We start from the raw sequence: 17,701 nt of genomic DNA on the forward strand, positions 1-17,701 counted from the left end.
GTTTTACTTTGATGTTTTACTGACGGTTGTGTAACATCAGATCATCTTTCAAGGTTAAAGGGAAAACACTGTTTTTTATCCATGTGTTTCAGTAGTCTAGTTTGAACATTTTATTTTATTTTATTTTATTTTTTTTTTCCAAGTCTTTTAATAGTATTAGCTGAGGTGTGCTTTGTTTCTTTTTTATTTATTTATTTATTTATTTAACACATTATTTCTATACCATCATATACAATTTACTGAGACACTTTGCTTGTTTTCTCACTGATCTTAACTTGTGGATGAAGTCTCTCCCTAAAAATAATCCAAGATTTTAAATCCAAGTTTCCAAACATTTCAACTCCCAAACAGTGTTACCACTCAAGACAAAAACAGACCTCTGTAATCAACACCAGCCTCCATTCTTGCGGCAATGAATTACAGACCACTTTTTACATGTGACTCAGTGGATGTTTGTTAATCAGCCACAGTAGCATCAACTGGCATTTAAAGCACTTTTAATCTGAGTAGCTATAATGTAATATTCATGTAATCACCCCCACAATAAACGATTTTCACCTCTGCACTTACATCCAATTAACTATGGGTCTTCTGTTCCTCTGCTTATAGTCTGTGTATAATTAGTTGACGGAGAAACCATGATGTCTGAACAGCCATTGGTTTCTGAACTGCTGTTCTAAGTAGTTTATAATTTGGCTGTCATCATTTTAGCTTTCTTTAGAGTTGGAAGTGACCATATTTGTACAAAAGGGGTGGAGCTAATGCTAGTGAACTAATGCTAAATTCTACCTCATTGACTTGGTAAATGGAAAACTTCATGAAGCAGTGTACAGGACAGTCATCTAAAGGTTAAAGGCTTACTCACTTTATTAAAGGTTAACTCATATTATTATCCCTGTAGGGAAACTCAGTCTCTTCGTCTTACCCATCCTAATACACGTAGCACACAGGATTTGCGATATCAGTTATCTGATCAGGAGCTGTGTTCTGCCACAAATCCAGATCTTCATCAGTGACAGGAGATTTAACATGTTTTTGACAGGAAGGAGGAACTGTCCTTGAAAGGAGGAACTGTGAGAGCAGGCAAACTCAACACAGACAGGCCTTGTCTGACCGAGAACTGAACATCAACCTTCTGCCTACGAGGTGGAGGTCCTAACCACTGTACCACTGCACCACCCAATGGTCTTATCAGTGTCACCTATGATCAACACCTGCCAGAATAAAAAAGGGTTTTATTAAATAGACAGAAGCTCCAAAAGTCCTACCCAGCAGGTGAACCAGCTGTCACTTATTAGACAGTCCACGTAAAACAAATGAAACCAGAGTACATGACTGGACTCTTAGACAGAAATACAGACAGTATTCTAAAATAGAAGATGTCAGCAGTTTTACATTTTAACCTCCTGAGACCCAGTAAGTGAAAGGTTTGGCTATTTTATTTTAAATTCATGTGCCTTGACTGGAAACAGCATGATGCAAGAGTGTTTTTTTCCCCATTTATTTATTTAATGGAATGTCCTTTGCAGCAAGAGTGTTTTTTTGTTTGTTTGTTTGTTTGTTTTTAAGTTAACCCTGTAAAGCCAGAACTATGAAATCACTGACAGAAAATTCCAGTTCTTTTCTGGAGCATCTATTGGTCCTTCTGAACAACCCCAATTTTTTTTTTTTTTTTTTTTTTTTTTTTTCAAATTTCAATTTCCATGTATGAGTTTCAATTTTTTTTTATCATATTTTATACATTGGGTCTCAATGCTCAAATATAATTAATTTTCAACAAACAGAAACATAATATTACACAAACATGTCTAACAAACTGGTAATTCTTTTTCAAAATTGGCAAAGTTCTGCCTCTTTTCTCATTAATGACAATCTTGTAGTGTCACTGGAAAGGCCTCTGATGACCAAATTCCTCCCCCCTGGTGGGTTATTTGTGTATTGCATGTGTCTAATTGTATACATCAGGTTTTTCAAGAAAAAAATATCACACTGATCATGTAGAGGGCTTCAAAACTCATGTGTCAAATATGATACATTTGGTGTTATAGGGTTAAGCTGTGAAATGCTGGTCCACCACAGAGGACAAAACTGCATTGTTGGGTCTCAGGAGGTTTAGATACTTTAGCACTGGCTTCATTTTGGAGCTGAAGCCCTTGCCCTTTGGTTCTGCTCAGAGGGAGAACGTGTCAGCAAAAAACACCTCTCTGGCTATTTGATTACTCAGCTGTCATTACTTTTGAGCTGACAAGAGTGATGCATGTTATGTAACACTGGACAAGTCATCTTCATGCATTGAGTGTCCTCTGTGCGTAAATTACATGGCGTATGTGTACTAAAACATGTTAGCACAGGCGAACAGGGAGTGTTAGCTGAGCAGGTTTAATGTTTTTTGGCGGGTACTTGACACACTCCGCGTGGCTGCGTGGATAGGATGCAGACTGTGACTCACAGCGAACGTGACACCTGCCCCGTCCAGGTCATCACCTGTCAATGAGCTCCACCCTTCTTGGGCAATAAGTCTGTCTGTGACGCAAATGTTGCAAATTAAACCTGCCTGTCAACCCCAAAAAGGCACAGTGAGACCTTTTAGGCTAGCAAGGTTTTTTTTTTTTTTTTTTTTTTGGACCATTTAATGACTGTGGCACTGATGTCTACATTTCCACTGATTCATTTATCGATTTCTCCGGTCATGTGTTGAACTAAATAGGCCAAATACCAAAAAATACCAAATATTTCCTGCACATGTGTAAAAGTCTATTGGTAGCATGTGGCTCCATTTAATGCAGACACATAAAACAACAAGCAGGAAGCATTAAAACCATGTGAGACTGGCTTTGCCGTGCGTGAGGGACTCAGTTCTCAATCCAGCCTGTGTACCCATGTCCCAAGAAAGGGACACAAACACCACACATACACACTCGAACATTTTTACCTGTTCAAGCCATTAGACACGCATGTTCTCCATACTGGAATAATAAATACAGACCAAGGGGCTCTGCAGATCTGTACCAGGTTAATGCTTCTCTTTCAGCCCGCTGCGACTTATTAGAATAAACAGAAGTGGTTTGGGAAAGTTGACGAGTGGCAAACAGACCTATGAGTTCAAACAGTATTCACATATATTTCTTGTGGCTTGTTTGGGCTTAACGCAGCGCCAGTTTACACAAGTTCATTATATGGCAGGGAGCAATCAGTGTGAGAAAGTTTAGACAAAAACTGAGAGGTATATTTTAAAGTTAATGTAGTGTGCGTTCTGTGATTGCATCGGCTATTTTAAATGTGCTGATACATGACATTTGTGATTGTATGAGTGATTATAGTGTGGAAATTTTCATTAGTTTCTATTTTTATTTTGTCATTCAGTTTTGGGTTCTATTCAGTGTTTGCGGCTTAGACTTGGAGTTCTTTTTTTTTTGATGAATCGACTACTTTTACTTTTTATTTAATTTTTGTTTTTCCAGTCTGCTGTTTTATTCGTGTACATCATGAGGGATCGTCACTGATGGAAACATAAAACTGACTTTCTATTAAGTTTGAGTTTGTTTTGTATTGTTCATTAGAAGTTTTATTCTTATCGGGGCTGGGTAATCTCATGTTCAATCTTAGTTTAGCATTTGATCTATATGTCAGAGGATCATACAGAAAAAATAATGGAATAAAAATAGGATTAAAATTTCCCCGCTTTGCTAAAATTTCTTTTAACCCTTTCACGCACAGTGGTCACTCCAGTGGTCAGTTCTTCTCCAGCTGTTCTCTTGTATATTCATGGGTTTTGTTGTTTTAGTTCCATATCAGCCAACACAGTGAACGCTAATGCACCATCCCATAATACACTGACATTCAGACTATTACTGTAACTTTCCTGTTGTTGATAAACCTGATCTATAGCGACATGTTTGAGTATAAATCAATTCCTAATAAAAATTGGGAATATGACAAAATGTGAGGAAACATCAGATTAGCTGTGTTAAAAATGTTTTGATTTGATAGTTTTCGCACAGTTTATCACTTTCTGATATTTGCATTCTTTGCTTCAAAAATTAAACACACGGTGTCCAGCGGAGTGGAGGACATTTTTAGAACGCCACAAAAAATTATGAGGGTAGAGTTGTTTCTGTATTGCTTTAACAAAAAAAAAAAAGAAAATCACTTCAAGAAAAAAAACCCTACTCAATCAAAGTTAAAAAGTGTTCAAATGCCATTTTTTGGATCTTAAATATTTTTTGCATTCGTCTTATTTTGTTACTTTTAATTATATTTCAGATTATTTTTTTGAATATTTTACCAGTTAAATCACCCAAAATTGCTTTATTTGACTTTGTTTTCTAGTAGGGGAATGAACCACAGTACATTTATTATGCTACAAGTACAAACCAAAAACAAATATTTTCACTCAAAAAAAAAAACAAAACAATTTCACTTCACTCAAAAAAAAAAAAAAAAAAACACAAACATTTTCAATCAAAGAAAAAAGTGTTCAAATGCAATTTTTTGGATCTTAAATATTTTTTTGCATTCAACACTTTTTTTTCTTTGATTGAAATTTTTGGGTTTTTTTATTGGAATTAAATTTTTTTTTTTTTTGAGTAAAAATATATTTTTTTTATGGTTCGAGCAATAAAGAAACAAATGTACCTTCATAAAAAATATGTTCAATAAAAAAAAAAAAAAAAATCCATCGCGTTGTTTTTTCATGCCTAAAGAGGAATAAAAACAGTCAGGAATAAAATCTCGGCTAAAGTTCTCATAATTCATGCATGAAAGGGTTAATTGGCCCATTTATCAGCATAAATACAATATTGTGCAGAGTGTTTTAGTAACATGTGGGTTTGTAATGTTAATGTTGTTAGCACAGGTCAGTAGGTTAATCGGTCTATTTTCAGTTTGTTATTGTAGAGATACTTGAGCATCTAAGGGTTTTTTAAACCTCATTGACTTGCTGAGTTTGGATATTATTTCTTCTTGTGAAGAATTAATGATGAAGAATTACTGTAAGTCCTTCAGCTGCAGGTTCAACTTCTGAACTCTTACATGTAATGATGGTAAAGCACAGGTGTCAAACATGCAGCCCGGGGACCAAAACCGGCCCGCCAAAAGGTTCCAATCCGGTCCACGGGATGAATTTGTAAAGTGCAGAAGATATTAACAGTCAAGGGCATCGAACTTGAAAATAACAGCATAATAACCTAAAAATAATGACTCCAAATGTTCTTCGTGGTTTAATGTGAAAAAAAAAAATTAAAAAAAAAAAAAAATATATATATATATATATATGACATTATACCTATAAATAATGGCAACACCAATTTTTTTGTCTTTGATTTATTGCAAAGAATATTAAATTTTGATATCCTTTAATAATAAAACGTCAATAATCTGAACAAATCTGAACAACCTGAAATGTCTAAAAAAAAAAAAAAGTGTAATTTTAACAATATTCTGCTTGTTTTGTGCCTTGGTCTGATCTGTAATGCACATGCATAAATATTGATCACATTTTTCTTCTTCTTCTTCTTATTTCTTCTTCTTCTTCTTCAGAAATTTTGTTTTTTTCAGGTTATTCACATCTTTTTGTTTGGATAGTTTGTAAAATGTAAATGATTTCATAATTTAATGTTATTTTTTTTACTTATAAAAAATTTGGAGTTGTCATTATTTATACAGAGTGGGGAAGCAAAATTTACAATGAACATTTAGTTGTTTTTTCTCAGCAGGCACTACGTCAATTGTTTTGAAACCAAACATATATTGATGTCATAATCATACCTAACACTATTATCCATACCTTTTCAGAAACTTTTGCCCATATGAGTAATCAGGAAAGCAAACGTCAAAGAGTGTGTGATTTGCTGAATGCACTCGTCACACCAAAGGAGATTTCAAAAATAGTTGGAGTGTCCATAAAGACTGTTTATAATGGAAAGAAGAGAATGACTATGAGCAAAACTATTACGAGAAAGTCTGGAAGATACTATTAAAGAAGAATGGGAGAAGTTGTCACCCGAATATTTGAGGAACACTTGCACAAGTTTCAGGAAGCGTGTGAAGGCAGTTATTGAGAAAGAAGGAGGACACATAGAATAAAAACATTTTCTATTCTGTAAATTTTCTTGTGGCAAATAAATTCTCATGACTTTCAATAAACTAATTGGTCATACACTGTCTTTCAATCCCTGCCTCAAAATATTGTAAATTTTGCTTCCCCACCCTGTAGGTTATTATGTTATTATTTTACTCGTCCAGCTCACTGGAGGTCAAACTGATGTGAATGTGGCCCCTGAAAGAAAATGAGTTTGACACCCCTGTGCTAAAGAGTTAAAAAGGTTCTTGATTTGTTATAAAACTCTGATAGGACAAATGAGGTCACGGCAGTCTCAGGACAGTTATAGAAACAGTGCAGCTGTATGGACAGGACAGGTGGACAATCTGCCTCTGCTTCATCTATATATTGTCTGTTATATTGTTTCTGGAGGCTTAATGTGTGTATAATCTGACTAAATACTGTGTTTTTGCATAATTTTGGACTGAAGTTAACACTCTATTTTAACAATATGAAATGAAGCAGAGGCAGATTGTCCACCTGTCCTGTCCATACAGCTGCACTGTTTCTATAACTGTCCTTAGACGGCTGCGACCTCATTTGTCCTATCGGAGTTTTATAATGAATCAAGAACCTTTTTAACTCTTTAACGTCACTGCATGTCAGAGTTCAGAAGCTGAACCTGCAGCTGAAGGACATACAGTAATTTTTCATCATTAACAAGAAAAAATAATCTGCAAACTCTGCAAGTTAATGAGGATTTTTTTTTTTTTTTTCATATATAGTTTAGTTTATTTTGAATATGCAACAAACAGTAATCTTACTTAGTCCTTAGAAATAAACAGATAGTAAGCAATAATGGAAAAAAAACTAAAAAAAAACAAAAAACAAAAAACAAAACTTATACACATACATGAAGCAAAGTCTGACTTCATTTGCACATTCGAAAAGGAGTGGGAGGAAGTATAATTTATGTAATCCCACCCCTTCTCCGCACAACAGTCCATCCTTTAACTTCCTATTAGCAGACTATATGAAAAATCTAGTCAAAAAAGTAAAAAAAAAAAAAAAAAAAAGCCTTTAGATCAGAGGTGTCCAACTCATTTTCTTCCAGGGGCCACATTCAGCCCAATTTAATCTGAAGTGGGCCGGACCAGTACAATAATAGCATGACAGCCAATAAATAACGACAACTCCAAATTTTTTGAGTGCAAAAAATAACATTCAATTATGCCAATATTTACATTTACAAACTATCCAAACAAAAAGGATGTGAATAACCTGAAAAAAATTAAATTTGTTAAGAAATATAAGAAATATTATGCCTCGTCTGATCATTTATAAATGTGCATTATGGATCAGATCTACAAAGGCACAAAACATTTAGTAACAGGCAGAATATTGTTAAAATTGCACTTAGTTTTCTTTAGACATTGCAGGTTGTTCATATTTGTTCAGATTATTCACATTTTATTCTTAAAGGATAGTTTGTTCATATAAACATTTTCATAATTTAGTGTTTTTGGCACTAAATCAAAGAGAAAAAATTTGTGTTATTATTTATAGGTTATTATGATATTATTTTTGAGTTTGATGGCCTTACTTGCACTTTGCAAATTCATCCTCCAGGCCGGATTGGAACCTTTGGAGGGCTGGTTTTGGCCCCCGGGCCGCATGTTTGACACCTGTGCTTTAGATGCTCAAGTATCTCTACAAAAACAAACTGAAAATAGACTGACTAACCTATTTTTAGCAGGGCTGTGTATTTTATAAAAGGTGACAAAATTGTGTTACAGATCATAGATGATGGTTCTACATAAAAATAACTGGCTCTGATTAGTTCATATTCTTTTGGCATCAATGGGCAGAAAAGACTCAGGCCAGGTTTGCTCAGGTCTTTTCAGGTCGGGGGTATAAAACCAGGTGACTGACTGCTGTAATGACCAATCAGTGTTAAGAATCCCTGCTGCACATCTCTACCGTTCATCCAAAAAGTAACATGGCAGCTCCGTCCTGTGCTTCACTTCTCTGTAAAGACATGAACCAGCAGGAGAGTAGGAGGAAAAATAGCAGACGGATATGTTTCCTCTCAGATTTCTTCCTATTGTGGCTTTAAAAAAATCATTTCTTCAGTACCAATTTACATGTTAGTCTCGGTTTTGTCGACTCTGACCACCCTGGTGATAATATGAGAATGATGAGACAAATGCTTCCATGAACTCCTGTATGACCCAGCTTTGGTTGTGGACATCATTTATCTGTGATACCCAATAGTACTGGGGGGCTCTTAGCGAGTCTCCCTCCATGGTAAACAGTCATAAAAAGCCTAGGATTCAGTTGCACAAACACAAATAGCGGACTATTCTTAGTACTAATGATAGCTGCCAGGAACACCAGCAGGCCTTGAAATGCACTGTCGCCACTCACAGAGTTATTACACAGCTTCGGGTCGACACCGAGGCGCGGCGAGCAGCTCGAGGTGTTAAGGTATTCCCATATAAATTCCCCCTTCCTTGAAACTTTGTCTCTCTTCAACCATCTTTTTTTTTTTTACTGAAGGTTTGCTCTCCTCTTACTCTTTTCTCTCCACCCTGTAATTTCCCCCAAACAAACCAAAGCTCAGTCCATCTGTGCCTCATACCCACCAAAGAAACATTTTCCTGCTTCAAAAGATGTTTTCCCAGCAGAGCATTTGTATATTACATTAATGGTGTGCGAGCCTGGTTATACATACAGTGATACGCCCTCACATAACCTTGTCATGCGAACCGTGCTGGAGATTGGATTATGAAGGTGTCAAATCTCTCCGTGATGGTCAAAAGCTATTTTCTAAGACATTAACTCGCCATTACCCCCCACAAACCACAATGGAGATGTGTGTAATGTAGCAGTGCACTGATTGATTGGTGTGTTTATTTTTTCATTTGGCCTGACAGGAATTTCAGACTTCAACTTTCAAATACCTTGCAGATGGCCAGGCTGCCCTTTGAAGCCCCACTGTAATTAACCTTTGGAGGAGAATAACAAACCAGTACACAGGGGCACTGTGGCCTGGCTCAGCCGCTTTGATGTGGTTCCTGTGTTTGCTCTGCAGTGCTCTAGAAGGGAGGTGAACCCTACTGACATGTTCGGGGTAGCTGGGGGGCACGTCACACCCTGGGGGTCTGCCTACGCCACCGGCCTTGAAAGAAATGTTTTTGACTTATACAAAATGTTCCCATACACTGAGGAGCATAACGGACCTCCTGAGTTGAGCTCAGATGAGAGGTGTCCCGATCATGTGATGTGTCCTTATATCTCAAAAAGAAAAAAAAAAAAAAAAGTGGTAAGAAAAGTAAGGATCAAACATCTGCCACCCATTTGTCATAGTGTGATGCCATGTTACATTTCTGCAAACCACGAATATACTGTATGTAAGTGTGTATTTTCAGTTTTCTGTCTTCCCTGCACTTTATCTTTGTAGTTGCTGCTGTCAACTGTGGAATTTCCCCATGGTGGGATCAATAAAATCTTATCTTATCTTATCTTATCTTATCTTATCTTATCTTATCTTAGCTTAGTTTAGCTTATCTTAGCTTAGCTTAGCTTACCTTACCCTACCTTACCTTACCTTACCTTGTCTTATCTTATCTTACTTTATCTTACCTTGTCTTGTCTTGTCTTATCTTATCTTATCTTATCTTATCTTGTCTTATCTTGTCTTGTCTTGTCTTATCTTATCTTACTTTACCTTATCTCATATCAACATTTCTGAGCCAAAAATATGTTTTTCACATCAGCAGCTCTAAATATGTGTACATCAAGTTAAGCAGATAAAGCCTTATTACATTTTTCATGGTGAAGTTTTGCATCAACAGCAGTTGGTCACTGTTAGGGAATGAAACCAAGGTGTGGTTTAATAGAGAAAAGATTAGTAATGACAAATAAAAAATGCTTCACAATATATTTAACAATATTTAAATCAAACCACTACCCTTTCCTATCCCTAACAGAAGTGCTTTTATTGCACAACACTAAAACTTTACAGGAGTTGGGATGTAATGTTCAGTCTCTGGTGTCGATGTGTGTCCACCATCCACCAAACCCACCTCCTGCTTATTGAGATTATTTAAAAAACAAACAAACAAAAAAAAAAAAGCATGTGGTTCATTCAATGACTGTGTTTACATGTGCGGTAGTATCCTGGTTATGAGTCCTGTCCCAGGTTTGATCATATCTGGGACATGGTGTTTACATGACAAACAGAGAAGTCTGGATTCTCATATCTGTATGCATGATAAACACTAGTATCCCAACATAAGCAACATAACACCATCATTTATTCTGACCTTCCTGAAGCTGCTTACTCTTACTGTAACTATTGAAAATGAGGCCACTTTGGTTAATCAGAGACTTAGCTCTATTAATAGACAACATCCCGTTTCAAATTTGTCTTACTGGTATTCATCCACTGTCCACAATGAGAGAAGAGATCAGCAGGTAAACATGTCCTCCAGCTGTTATTCTATCACTGTCTCCATGTAGGAAGAGGAGGAGGATGAAGATCTGGAGCCATGTTTGATGGCTGAGGGTCGACACAATGGGAGTTCAGTGACTGGTTTCCATGTTATTCCACATACTCATGTCTGTAGTGTTTTCCACCTTGACCTGACTTGTTTCACCGTCTGGTCAGAAAGTCCTGTTGGTTGTTTGACCACAGACATGGAAAAAAACAGCTTTCTGATAGTTTTTCCATGTGATATGATATGTCTAATTATTTCACTACTGACAGACAAAACTCAGTTTCTCTGCACCTCCAGAGTTGAGATGGGGTCATTGTGGCCGCTATGTTTGCATGTCTTATGGCAATTTAGTACATGTTCAGTAGCCCACAGCTATCAGTAACCATGTCCCATATCAGCATTCTGCAGTATCCAGGACACTGACGTGCTGTCAAAAGATTAAAATTTTTAATCAGATTAGTCACAGAGTTGCTGTGGATTCATTTCAATTAATCAAGACTAAATATCATTAATTTTTAATCTGTATTAATCGTGTTTCATTTTGCATGAGCAAACAAGAGTCAAGAAAGAAGGGACTATATATGCACTTAATGTGTTTATGAAACACCTTCAACAGTTTCAACAAAACAACTTGAAACAATTGTTCCGTCTTGTTTTTTTTTTTGTACTCATATTTCCATCCAGAGGGCTAACATGCTTTTTACGTCTTCCATCTTTATGGGCTGGTTCTGCTGCCTGTCACTACCAGATCAAGTGTCCATTTACGCATGCATGACAGTAACTCTACTTGGATAAACTGTCTGAAATGTGTTGCCATAGACGTTCAGAGTCATTCTGTCCTGCAAATGGGTTAATTGCATGAACATTTTTAATCAGATTAATCGGGATGATGGATTAATCAGCATTAATGCATTGATTTTGACAGCCCTAATGTACAAATATATATATAAACATCCTGCATTAAAGTACAAAAAAACTCTGCCCCCAAAAAATTCACTGAGGTTAAAAATTGTACGAAGGAGGGGTCCCTCCTCCAGGATGGACAAGCAGAAAGGGTTACACGTACAGAAATGAGCATATTTAACCTACACAGATAATGTACATATGCTGCATGTGTTTGTGGTTTTCTAGAAAAGTAACAAACATTTTTGTGGCGACTGTGTTGACATCACTGTAAATGAACTTATTTGCAGTATGTTAAGTCAGTAAAAGTGATCCCAACATTATGGCAATAGGATTTTGTGACACTTCATCGGTATCAGTAATACTAGCAGAGCATGAAGAACATGAATTCCATTTCATTTTGTCTTTGTACTAGAGTAAATCAAATTCCAGAGGACAGCCATGTTCGACTCCATCAAACAGTCGGGACTGGAGGCTATTTCGGCTCATTGCTGCAACACTGTGGTGGCTTCTAATTAGCTGGAGCTTTAGTGGGCGCTCCATCATCAACAGAGCGTGTCAAACACATCTCTGTTTCTCCGCTCATTAGACTTGCAGTGCAGTTTTCCACTCGGCAGTCTGGATGGAGCAGCATCGCATCCACCTATATAGAGATCTTTATCTGTTCTGCAGCGGACTGATGGATTTCTGCTGCTGCTGGGACCAGTCAGTCATCTCTGCTCCCCAGAAAATATGTAACAAATTCATAAAGAGTTAATGCTAAACAGACCATTTATATCTGGCTCTGGATTCTTTCCCCAGGGCAGTTTTGAGTTTTGCACAACTCAGTGTGTTAAGTTGAGTAATAAGTTAAATCTGCTAAGCTGTTCACTTCTGCTCCTCAATTATTAAGTGTTTACATTTCTTGTTAAATTGTTTCCTACTGTGTTAGTTTCTTTGTAATATATAGTTCTGGGACTTTAAATACAATCTGATCTTTCATTTTCTTATGTTCTTCAGTAATCATACCTCACAAATAGAAGATGATTGTTCACTCAGTTCTACAGATCCTATCTACCAGCAGCCTGAATTCTCACCCACAATCATACAGTAGGGCTTTTTCCTTCAACAATGTTTCCGTGTGCATTTTAACAGGCCTAAGGAACAATGTTGGCCTTGTGAAGGCTTTCCATGCGTTTTCTGTTAAGGACGTGGCATTTCAGAGAAACAGATTCCTTTGAAAGCTTGACAATGGTACTGGATTTTGTGTGTCAAAATGTGCTCTGGTTCATGTTCAGAGTTCATGCTGTGAAAAACTGTAAAATGGATACGTGGACAGACATGTTTACACACTTTTAAGTATGTTTTCAGCTACTTCCTTCCTGTAAAGGTTTTAAAGATGTGTGCATTGTGTGTGTGTGTGCGCAGTGGGAAGGTTTCCACGGCTCTGAAGTGTTGGGTGGGAGGCGGTTGAATGCAGTGCAGCGTCTGTGAGCTGTGGACAGATCGGTGCTCTGTCCTATCTGTTCTGTATAGCTGACATTCTGGCTCAATGGGCCATTTCAACACCTCGACACTCTATCCACATGGGACTGCAGACAGAGCTGGACAACTCGCTCTCTGCCTCTCAGTCATCCCATCGCTCTCTCTCTACCTCCTTTTCTCTGTCTAGACAGATGTGCTTTTTGTTTCCGTTTATACACATTTCAGATTTTGAAGCCGGTCTGTCCTTGCCCTAACTGCGAAAACCCCGTTCAGGGAATTTTTCTTGGCGCAACAAGAATGAGGCGTACACTCAACATTAACATTAACCATTTAATTATGTGTAAAGCACTGAGACACATAAAACGCCAATGGGTTTTTTAATAGATTTTTGGTTTAATGCCCAGCCAATATATCAAGGCAAAGAAAATATGACTGTGTTATATAAATTCAAAGTTCAAAACAGTCAAAGTCTGAAAAAGATGTTATTAAAATCACACAGAAAGCAATTTCTGGGAGCTCTGCAGTAACAATGCATTAGCTAATTTCAGAATTTCACTATCCAGTTCAAGATCCAGGTGATGACATCTGGAGTCCTGCATAGTAGAGCATCTGTTTACATGAAACATCTTCTACATCCATGTAATTTCAGCAGGAGGTTCTCTGTCAGGGTTTGTCAGTTGTTCTTCACTCAAGGCAAAGTGAAACAAAAGCAGACTGTGCCTTTGTGGTCGTAACGCTAAAACTTGGAACTGTCATCCACTGGAATGAAGATCTGTAGACACTGGAAAGGCAGCACAGACCGGCTTTTATTTCATTTGCTTAGTTTAGGTTACATCATTTTTCTTACTTTGTTTTTCTCAAGATGATTTAGTTTCATTTAAATTATTTGTAAATAATGAGACAATATATCTTTTTTTTTTTTTTTTAAGTTACCACATTTTCAGAAAGGTTAGAGGTCAGAAATTGCTTGTGCAAATACCTCCCCTTTAAGAAAAAAAAAAAAAATTTTGAACAATTATGCACAAATCACAAAAACTATCCAATTACTAGTATCAATATAACACTGTAAGGAAAAAAAATATGCAGCTTACTTAAATAAGATTGTGTGCTTAAAGGTTCAAAATACAATGCAAGGAAAATATGAGACACTAAAATTTTTCACTAATTAGAATCCTTTATTTTTTTTTTTTATAGATGTTTTCTCTTTTTTCCATAAGTGTAATGCAGATATTGATGTCTACAATTAATGTCTGCTCTGTCTCTTTATTTCCTTGCATAATTGTTAAGCTAAGTTAAATTTAGCTTTAAATTAATCAATAAATAAAAGTTGTAAAAGCCAACTTAAATGTCACTCTAAAGTCACATCTAATCACTGTAAGACACATAAATGTTCTACAATTAAGGCGGTAATGTTGATTATGTTCCCTTTAATATAGTGATTGATGTCATGTTGGCATCTGACAATTTAATGAAGAGTTTTTTTTTTTTTTTTTAATAAAACATTTTTACATAGGATTACATCTCCTGTCATGTCAGATTGGGCCTAAAGCTTGTTTGTTGCTTATTTTGACTTATGTTTATGTTTATGTTTATACATTTGGCAGACATTTTTTTCCGAAGTGACTTACAGGGAAAAACCAATCAAATCACTCAATCAATCAAATTTTATTTATATACTGCCAGATCACAACAAAAAAGTTATCTCCTGACACTTTATATATAGAGTTGGTCAAAACCAGACTCTAAGCCAATTTACAGAAACCCAACAGACTTAATGATTAATTTAAAAAACAGGAATAAAACATGTACATCCACTGAAAATCGTGTCAACATAGTAAGTTTTATTACAAAAAGTCAAAGGAATCATTATGTATCAATCAGATTTTTTCAGTGTAACTGGTTATAGTGTGGATGAACATGGTTTTTTGGTTTTGTTTTTTTCATAATTGGACACAAACCACATTGTCTTGGTTCATTTTTGTCCACATATGCCACTGTCATAACAACAAAGCACATATCAACAATTACTCGATGTGTGAGACCTGGAGAACAGACATGAATAAGAGCTGATGGAGACCAGGACTGAGGGAGTGCCCTTTTGCTTGCACTCGGCTCTTTTTATAACTCTCTGTGGGTTCACGGAGGCTGGCTCCTGCGTGGCTGCCCACGGCGTTCGGTTACCACGAAGAATTTTATGTGTGCGAGCTTACATCAGGGGCCACTGGCTGTGAGTGTATGCCATGTTGTGACAGTGTGTGTAACCTTTACTGGCAGCTGGGTCACAGAGGCCACAGTTTTGGGGAGCATAAATAAAAGCAGTTATGTATGCTACTGAAATGGGGATTAAATTACTGTCGGCTCTGTAAACGTATTTTCCTTGATTATCAGATGCTTGTGTGTGATTTGAGTGTCAAGTGAGTAAGGATGTTGGGTTAACGGTATGGCGTACGGTTAAATGAGGCTAAGCTTGTGTAGCACCTCAAGGTACTGCAAACGCTAAAGGGCTGACTGACAAAAGACAGCCATAAACCAAAGAAATGCAATAATTCCATTAGTTTTGATAGTGTTTGTCTTGGTTATAACTCACTTGATGGTTTTCAACCATGTATTTTTGATATATATTTTTTTAGGTTACACATTCTTAAAAAATGAAGTATCATGAGTTTTCCTATTCAATATATTCTGTTTGCTTCAAGTTGTCCTTATCACAGTCGACAAATGTAAAGCAATGTAATGGAACAAGAGAAAAAAAATCACCTGCCTTTACTAGATAGATTAATGAAATAGCATCATGCAAATTTATGCACAATTTGAGGGGAAATATCTAAACTTCAAATCCTAAACATTGTACTGGGGTACCTCAAGGTGTCATTCCTGGACCTCTGTTGTTTTTGATTTACATAAATGACCTTCTAGTGATTGCACAACTTCTGTTATTTGTTAATGACACATTTCTTGTTGTATCAAATAAAAACCGATTCAAAAAGTAGATGAAAAGCAATAATCTATTTATATGGATTCAGATGAAAAAACATTGTCTCAATATCCAGAATAAAAAGTAAACCAACAAAAATGGTTAAAATATGTATAGACAACACTGAAATAGTCATAGTAGATGTCACAGTCATATCACAATCATAGTAGATGTTTAATTAACTTGGAAATAACATGATGCCTGTAAAAACCTCACATAATGAATATTATTTCATTGAGTAACTATTCCTACATTTTGACATGTTTCAATAAGGTTTTCTGATTCTTAGCTTTCAAAACTAATAGAAAACTAACTTCTATCAGTTGTCATGTGTTCATTCATAAAATTCTTTACATAACTCATGCCCTACCCATAACTTCTTCAGATTTACTTCAGACAATCCCCAAATATTCCATCAGACAACCTAAAGACTGTCATTTTGTGTACTGCAAGTCATCTGTTAATTAACATTCATCGAAATCTACACTTTAATCATCATCCAAATTATCTTAATGCAAAAGATATCAGAAAATTTATATAATTTGTGAAAATTAATATTGTCTCAATTATTCCCCTCAATTACATGTAAATATTTAACCATAACATTTATTGTAATCAGCAGTTTTCTTAATATGTTATAGTGATGCAAGTATACTGATTAGTTCTGTAACATTTTATATGTCAAATCATTTCTGGCTTCTACTCTATTCAGCACAATATGGTAACTTCTCATTTTGTTATTACATGTCACATGGAACTAAACTAAACTAAGCTAAGTCCTTTTTCAGATAATGACATTTATGAGTCAGATGTGTTTTGTTTTATAGTTACTGCTCTTTTGTTTTGCTTTATTTATTCCTTCTCTCAATCCATTGTGTTTTCTTTCTGTCTTGAACATGCTTTAGTGGCTTCATTCATTTTTTTTTTTTAAATAGATACATATTCTCAAGAAATTTGTGGTTGTGTAGGTGGTATGGATGTGTGCTGGTAATAGGTAGCGAGCAGTGGATGGTGGGTGGTAGCAGAGAAAGAAGGGTTGACATTTATATCATTGTATTTCTCTACAGTTACATTATTTAGCTCAGAGACTGTTATATTATAAAGCCAATAAAGATTATGTTGATTAAAAAAGGTCTGAGTTTTGCTTAAATTAAAAGATTTGAATAGTCTAGACCAGGGGTGTCAAACTCATTTTAGTTCAGGGGCCATATTCAGCTAAATTTGATCTCCAGTGGGCCAGACCAGAATAATAATAACATAATAACATATAAATAATGGCAACTCCAAATTTTTGTCTTTCTTTTAGTGTAAAAAACCCCCATTAAATTATGAAAATACTTACTTTTATAAACTATCCCAAAAAAAAAACAAAACTGAAATTTAAATTAAAAAACATAAGAAAATTTAGTGCAATTTTAACAATATTATTCCTCAACTTATCATTTCTACATGTGCATTATGGATCAGATCTACAAAGACACTGAACACTGAGAAACAGGCAGAAAAATTGTTAAAACTGTGCTTAATTTTCTTTAGACATTTCAGGTTGTTCACATTAGTTCAGGTTATTCACATTTTAGTGTTTCAGGATAGTTTGTAAATGTAAATATTTTCATAATTTAATGTTATTTTTTGCACTAAAACAAAGAAAAACATTTAGTTGTTAATTCTAGATTTTTTTTTGCTTACTTCAAGATTTTTTTTACTTAATTAAAGATTTTTTTTTTTATTTTTTATTTTTTTTTTGCTTAATTCAAGATTTTTTTTTACTTAACTGAAGATTTTTTTTTTTTGCTTAATTCAAGATTTTTTGCTAAA

The sequence above is a fragment of the Sphaeramia orbicularis genome, chromosome 9 (assembly GCF_902148855.1).
Source record: "Sphaeramia orbicularis chromosome 9, fSphaOr1.1, whole genome shotgun sequence".
Classification (NCBI taxonomy): domain Eukaryota; kingdom Metazoa; phylum Chordata; class Actinopteri; order Kurtiformes; family Apogonidae; genus Sphaeramia; species Sphaeramia orbicularis.